Genomic DNA, 6,343 nt, shown 5'->3' with positions numbered 1-6,343 from the left:
TTGCATACCTAACATGAGATACATTTCATTTTCATTCCAGAGCTTCAATAAATAGCTCTGACATTAGAACAAAGGTTTATTCCATGTGTAGATTCTGGCAATACAAGGGCTTGACTTTTCCAATTATTTTCCCTAGCAGAAGTTTCTAAGGATGTTGAGTTATTGAAATATCTTTACTATTTTGCCTTGGAAAGTTTCAGAGTATGCTTTGCAGACCAATGGCCACATCTTAGAAGGAGTTTATTAGCTGATGAGGGAACATAAAGTTCTAATACAGAGTTGCTTTACTGTTTAACAAGAAGATCAATCCTAAAACTGAGAGCTATGTTCTCTATCTTTTTTTAAATGACCATCACATTTTTGCAAAATTAAGAAATCTCAGACTGTTTCATGTGGTGAAAGTACTGTGTTGTGAACCTCCCTGCACATGTCCACACACACGTTTTGTTCCTAGAAACAGAGGAGAGGATATGAGGTCATTTGTGATGAACATTCTGATCCCAGATTGTTCTGAAGTGTTTGCTGACAAAATTCACAATAACTAAATCATTTGGCCACCATTACAGTTGTGTGTGAGCTGCTTGTTTTTAAGAAAACATTCACCGATATTAAATTGGTACAAATTTCAAGATATTTTTATTGTTTTGTGCAACATAGCAAGCTGAGTATTGTGTGATATAATTTTTGTGTTTATAGAAAGATGGTTTATAAACATTCCCGAGTAGTGTATCATGCTTTTATTAGCTCTCAAAACTTTCCTACTATCTTCTTCCTGGAAAAGTTAAAGAACTCAGACAAGCATAAATAAATTGCTCTATTCCATATTGTTAGGCGTTAGAAAGTTAGGAAACGAATTAATAAGGTTTCAGTTATAACGTTTTTAATTGACTAAGTGTTTATGATGTTCAAAGACCCTGGAATCTGAGTTGCATTGTTTCACATTTTTCCAAATCTTTTTTTTTGCTGGTTAGTACTAGGATCAAACCCTGTAAAAACCCTGAAATCTGGCTCCTTTAGTGGGGAACAGTATAGAGAGTATGAGGAAGTCTCAAATACGAGGATGTTGAACAAATGGCATTGGTTGCCTGTCACCAGAAGTAGAAGTCAACACGTCTGCTCACTGAACCTTGGTACTAGAGTCATCAAGGAAAACGTAGCGTAGTCAGACACTGGATGGAACAACACGCTGTGTGAGACACACAGAAGAGGCAGAGCAAGATCAGCTTCAGTAGCGGGCATTGGTCCTCCATGGCCAGCAGGTCTCCCTGGCAGCTGATGCAGGGCCATTGCTTTCACATACTCCTCTTGTGCTGCAGAACAAAGGACCCTGTCCCCTCCCTATAGCAGTGGGGTTGGCCAGATTCTATCTGACACACATACTTAGAACAAGGGAATACACAGTGAGTGTGAAATAGGGAAAGATATTCCCACACAAGGCAACAGGCCCTGCACAAGCTGTGAGGACTCTTTCTCTCTTGGTAAGGAAGTGTTCCAGGCCCAAGACCCATTCTTACGTGGCCAAGTGGGGATCAGAACACTGTAAGCACACGACTGCCTTTTTCAACATAGGATTCATGGAGAAAATCTACGTCCTAGTACATACCTCGACACTTATGTCATTTTATATTTACAAGGGTGAAATATAATTAATACCCACTTGAGTAATAATGACATTATTGAACACAACTTCCTTGACTCTTCATTTTCCTGTGGCTTTTTGGAGTGGAAGTTATAAAGGTCTGACAATGCATGGAAAACAGGGCTAAGCTTTAAAGTGTTTTTATCTGATAAACATTAATTCATCTCTAACCACTGGCACATGGATATTACCACCATTACTACCACACCAATTTATCATATGGCCCCAGACAAGTTTACTTTATTGTTCATTTCACTGCAGAGGCCATAATATGGGTGTGAGACACACAGACTATCAACAGGCATTTTCTTGGTTGTACTTAAAAAATAAATGGTTTTCTTCAGAAGAAACACACTTTACTGATATGAATTCCAGAAGTGGAAAAACAATAGTTCTGGAAGTCAAACACACAAAGACAATCAGTAAAATATATTAGTACATCTCGTCCCTTTAGGAACAGTGCCGACTTCCACTCAAGTCCACTCTTTAAAGTTAATGCAGTTTAAACGTTAAATTTTGGGAAGGATAAGTTGGCACTTGATAGTTCAATATATATAACGAAGAAGGAAGAAAACCCAAGAAGACCATCACATTGCTTTATTTCATGGAATAACAGCTGGGATGCTCATTTACTGTCTTTTTCAGGCTAATAAAATTTATTCTAAAACAGACTTCCAAATACCACGGTGAAAGCCAAGATTTTTTTTTTTTTTTTTTGCTAGAAATCAAATGACTTCTTGTAATACTATTTTGTGGAATCTACTGATTATTTTACCATTTGGGCATAGAGATATAATCTCAAGAGCCGCAGAAATCCAACTATACCAAACTCAAATCACCACTTCTTATGCTGTGCTGCTGAAAACATACAATTTCAAATACAGCTTCATTTTGTTCTTCACCAAAATCAATGCACACTTATTCAGAAAGTGAGGTCAAGTGACAGCTTATCTGGTGTTTTGCCTGGTATTGGGGTGTTTGTCTTTTGCCCATATTTGCCACTGATTGTTTGTGAGCCCCTGTCTTCACCTCTCAGCTCTTTATGTCTCTCTAGAAGACTGTTGGTGGAAGGATAAAAATGTGCCAGCCCAACAGGTGGTGTTGTATTAACTATATAGAGTTTGATGGAGCAAAGTGTGAAAATAGTACATTAATGAAATTTTAAGAGTTCTCTTTGGGGGTGTGATAAAAAGACATATCTTAACTTTCACGAATGAAGACATTTGGAACTTTTGCCAGATGAAGATGAATCTGATGAGTATTGATTTTATTACTTATTTGGGGCCTTCATGATTTTGTGTGCAGTTGTTCCTAATGAAAATATGAGTTATACTGTCTACTCTTTTATAGTGTTGATTTTAGCTATGATTTCTTTTATATGTCTCTCCAGTAATTAAAACAATATTGATGATAATAATGAAAACAAATATGTATTAAGTACTTACTCTGGCCAATAATTACCATATTTTACATACATAAATTAGGTAATATACATAAGAAATTTACAACAGTGGGGAAAACAAAGGTAGGTACTATATTATCCCAATTTAAGGGGCAAGAGAGCTGAGGCACATATAGGTTATTTCCAAAGCTAGTAAGAGGTACAGTCAAGATCTAAATCTAGAACATGTTCTCTTCACCATTGTTATAGGCATATAGTCATTCATAGGGATGAGAAATAGCACATGATATTTCTTATCTCTGGCTGGTGTGAGTATTGTCCGTTGTCCCTGGGGTGATTCACAGTGGGTGTTGTCAGATGAATGTTAATAAACAGAATAAATTTCCTGCATGATAGTCTTGGAATGAAGGTGTTAAGAAACTGTCAGTATCATCGGGTAGTGGTCTAATCAGTAGCTATTGCACAGATTCTTTGTGGCATAAATGAATTTAGAATTTGTCAAATTAAGAATGATCGTCTTTCATTTTAATAGGATATCCCTCCCCTCATCCCAACCCCTTTTTTCTACAGCTTGGCCCTTTTGAGTGCAATTCAGCAGAAGTTTATTGACCAAGGTTTCATATAAGCAAAGCTCTATGTTATGAAGGGCAAGGTACAATCCCTGTCCTCAGGTGCACAAATAAGTATCCTGCAGGGTGGTCTGTGATGGGGGAGGCAGTAGACATAAAAATGAAGCAGCACAGTACATAGACAAGGGAGAAATTATTTCTGACTTGGGAGCGGCTCAAAGCTTCATGGAGAGGGCAGAATTTGAAAACATTAAGGTGAAGAAGAAAGATATTCTATGTAGAGGAAAGAATGTAAGCAAAGGTAGAAAACTGAGTGGATGTTCAGGTAGTGGTAAGGGTGAGGCTAGAGATGAGAAGGAGGGGGAGGAGTGGGAGAGTGATAGGGGGAACTGAGTTAGGAGACACTGAGCCTAAGTTATGGGAGCCTTGATTATTAGGGAGAATTTGGATTTTATTCTGTGGGCAACAGACTCCACTAGGAGTAAGCAAAGGGTGTTAGGAATCTAACTTACTCTACTCTGAAGGCTGGATTTTAGGAATCTGACTTTGTTTGAAGGATGACTTGCAAATAGTAAAGACCAGGGACAGAGACTAGTTGGGAGGCTAATAAGATAGTTCAGGGAGAGGTAACAAGGACCTGAAGTCTGGAGTACATTGGGAATGGAAAAGAAGGCAGGGAGAGGTGGACTCAATGTGAGCAATTGGCTGTGGGAGGGTAAAGGAAGCAGAAGAATCAATGTTCCTTGCTTCGAGACTTCCAGTTCTGATGCATGAGATTGAGACTATTTTATGCAATTAATTGAAATAGGAAGAAACAGGAACAAACTTTTTTTTTAATTGAAGCATAATTGATTATGCATATTTGGGGGGGTACAGTATGGACTACCATCACCACTTTACAACATGTGATGATCAAATCAATATTATTAGCATATTTGTTATACAAATTGTAGTTATTCTTTATGCTCCTTACCACTCTCCCCAACCCCCTCACCCTGTCCCCCTCCTACCTCTAGTAACCATAGATTTGTGCTCTTCTTCTGAAAGTTCAATGTATTATTGTGATCTTATTTTTCTCTCTCCCTCCCTCCTTCCCTCCTTCTTCCCTTCCTCCCTTCCTTCCTTTTCCTTTTTTCCTTTTCTTTTCTTTATTTTATTCTTCATTCTTTCTTAGCACCCACTTATCAGTGAGGATATGTGGTATTTCTCTTTCTATGTCTGGCTTATTTCACTTAACATGATTTTGTCCAGGCTCATCCATATTGCTGCGAATGGCAGAATTTCATTCTTTTTTATGGCTGAATAGTATTCCATTGTGTATGTATACCACATTTTCCTTATCCAGTCATCCATCAGTGGACATTTAGGTTTGTCTCATATTTTGCCTATTGTAAATAGAGGTATGATGAACATGAGAGTGCATGTATCTTTTTGACATGATGTTTTCCATTTCTTTGGGTATATACTCAGAAGTGAGATTGCTGGATGATGTGGTAGATCTATCTGAAGTTGTTTGAGAAACCCCCATGCTGTTTTCCATAATTGCTGTACTATATTGCAGTCACACCAACAGTGTAGAATAGTTCCCCTTTTTCCATATTTGTTTTCCTTGGTCTTTTTAGTAATGTCCATTCTTGGTCTTTTCAATAATGGCCATTCTAACTGGGGTGAGATGATATCTCAATGTGGTTTTGATGTGTATTTCCCTAATGGTTAGTGATGTTGAACATTTTTCATGTACCTGTTTGTATATCTTCCTTTGAGAAATGTCTATTCAGCTCCTTTGCCCATTTTTTAATTGGATTATTTGCTCTTTTTTACTGTAAAATTGTTTGACTCCCTTATGTATTCTGGATATTAATCCCTTAGCAGATGTACGGTTTGTAAATATTTCCCCCCATTCCATAAGTTGTCTTTCCACTCTTAATTGTTTCCTCTGTTGTGCAGAAGTTGTTTAGTTTGATATAATTCCATTTGTTTATTTTTCTTTTGTTTTTTGCACTTTTGGGGTCTTATTCATAAAGTTTTTGCCTGGTCCTTCTTCCTGAAGTTTCCCCAATGTTTTCTTCTAGAAATTTTATGGTTTCAGGTCTTATACTTAAGTCTTTAATATATTTTGAGTTGATTTTGGTATATGGCAAGAGATATGGGTCTAGTTTCATTCTTCTGCATATGGATGCCCAATTTTCTCAACAGCATTTATAGAAGAGGCAGTATTTTCCCCAGTGTGTGTTCTTTTTGCCTTTGTCAAAGATCAGCTGGCTGTAAGCATGTGGGTTGATTTCTGGGTTCACTATTCTGTTCCATTGATCTGAGTTTCTGTTTTTTATGTCAGTACCATGCTGTTTTGGTTACAATATCTTTGGAGTATAGTTTGAAGTCAGGTAGTGTTATTACTCTGGCTCAGGTTTGACTATTCATGGTCTTTTGTTGTTCCATATGAATGTTAGGGTTGTTTTTTCTATTTCTGTGAAGAATGTCATTGTTATTTTGATGGGGATTGTGTTGGTTAGTAAAGACATTTTCACTATGTTAATTCTTCCAATTCAAGAGCATGGAATGACTTTCTGCCTTTTTGTGTCCTCTTTAATTTCTTTTAGTAGTGTTTTACAGTTCTTGCTGTAGAGATCTTTCAGCTCCTAGGTATTTTATTTTTTTGGTGACTATTGTAAATGGTCCTGCTTCCTTGATTTCTTTTTCTGCTAGTTTGTTATTGGAGTGAAAAAACACTAC

Source organism: Galeopterus variegatus, unplaced genomic scaffold (genome assembly GCF_000696425.1).
Source record: "Galeopterus variegatus unplaced genomic scaffold, G_variegatus-3.0.2 Scaffold2308, whole genome shotgun sequence".
In the NCBI taxonomy this organism is placed as follows: domain Eukaryota; kingdom Metazoa; phylum Chordata; class Mammalia; order Dermoptera; family Cynocephalidae; genus Galeopterus; species Galeopterus variegatus.
The sequence above is the reverse complement of the archived record's forward strand: the minus strand, read 5'-3'. Positions refer to the sequence as shown.